The sequence below is a fragment of the Rhinopithecus bieti genome, unplaced genomic scaffold (genome assembly GCF_001698545.2).
Source record: "Rhinopithecus bieti isolate Rb0 unplaced genomic scaffold, ASM169854v2 scaffold_5234, whole genome shotgun sequence".
Classification (NCBI taxonomy): domain Eukaryota; kingdom Metazoa; phylum Chordata; class Mammalia; order Primates; family Cercopithecidae; genus Rhinopithecus; species Rhinopithecus bieti.
The window spans coordinates 1-1,752 of NW_016804613.1; the positions used below are offsets into that span (position 1 = coordinate 1).

Consider the following 1,752-nt stretch of genomic DNA (forward strand, 5'->3'; position numbering starts at 1 on the left):
GAACAGACACTTCTCAAAAGAAGACATTTATGCAGCCAGCAAACATGAAAAAAAGCTCATCATCACTGGCCATTGGAGAAATGCAAATCAAAATCACAATGAGACACCATATCACATTAGTTAGAATGGCGATTATTAAAAAGTCAGGAAACAACGGATGCTGGAGAGAATGTGGAGAAATAGGAACACCCTTATACTGTTTGTGGGAGTGTAAATTAGTCCAATCATTGTGAAAGACAGTGTGGTGATTCCTCAAGGATCTAGAACCAGATATACCATTTGATCTAGCAATCCCATTACTGGATATATACTCAAAGGATTATAAATCATTCTACTATAAGGACTCATGCACATGTATGTTTATTATGGCACTGTTCACAATAGCAAAGACTTGGAACCAACCCAAATGTTCATTAATGATAGACTGGATAATGAAAATGTGGCACATATAGACCATGGAATACTATGCAGCCATACAAATGGATGAGTTCATGTCCTTTACAGGGACACGGATGAAGCTGGAAATCATCTTTCTCAGCAAACTAACACAAAACATAAAATCAAACAATGCATGTTCTCACTCATAAGTGGGAATTGAAAAACTAGAACACGTGGACACAGGAAGAGGAGCATCACACACCAGGGCCTGTCGTGGGGTGGGGGCCCAAGTGGAGGATAGCATGAGGAGAGAAGGAAGGGAAAAATAACCAAATGCAGTAAATAGAAAAAGTTACAAATGCTATAGATTGCATTCAACTATATTAATATTCATTTTAAATGTGGGTGGTCAAACACTGTGGTTAAAAGACAGAAATTGTCAAAATGGATAAAACATAAAGGGATTGAGGAGTATATAACTTCCCAACACAAAGCTGAAGTAACTATGCTAATTTAAGATGAAGAAGGTTTTAGGACAGAAAAGATTATCAGATATAAAGAAGAACATAGCAAGATAATAAAAGAGTCAATTCTCCAAGAAGACATAATAATTCTAAACATATATTCATCTAACAAGACAGCATCAAAACGCATGAGTCAAAACTGATTTTAAAAATCTGTTTGGGCCACCTTGCCTGCACCTGCCTGGAGACAGTGGTTCTCCAAGCTCCCAGAATCCAGCGAGACGTGCCGCACACCAACGGAGGGGACATGGGCAGAGCAATGGTGGCCAGGCTCGGGCTGGGGCTGTTGCTGCTGGCACTGCTCCTACCAATGCAGTTTTATTCTAATCAAACAGCTGTTGTAACAGTTTCAAGTAACTCCTCCCAGAGTACTTCGGCTTCCCCAAATCCAGCTAATGCCACCACCACCAAGGCAGTGGTGGTGCCCTGCAGTCAACAGCTAGTTTCTTCGTGGTCTCACTCTCTCTTCTACATCTCTACTATAAGAGACTCAGGCCAAGAAACATCTGTACTTCCCCATCTTCCAAACCCAATCCAAATGGCTTCTGGAAGTCCAACGTGGCAAGGAAAAAACAGGTCTTCATAGAACCTACTAATTCTACACATTTTATTGACACAGAAAATGTTGACAATCCCAAATTTGTGTAGTTTGAAGAACATGTTAGAGGTTTGACTAGATAATGGATGCCAATATTAAATCTGCTGGAGTTTCACTTACAAGATGAAGGAGAGGCAACATCCAAAATAGTTAACACATGGTTTCCTTGAATGTGGCTTAAGAAATATAGACATTTAATGTTACCTTAAAATAAAATAAAATTTTGATTGTGGAATGGAGATTCAGTTTTCA

The 1,752-nt window shown here is 39.3% G+C and overlaps 1 pseudogene; it reads left to right on the forward strand.

Moving 5' to 3' along the window:
- The first annotated feature begins 1,149 nt into the window (after positions 1 to 1,149).
- LOC108527893 (signal transducer CD24 pseudogene) lies at positions 1,150 to 1,550 on the forward strand (annotated as a pseudogene).
- Positions 1,551 to 1,752: the final 202 nt, after the last annotated feature.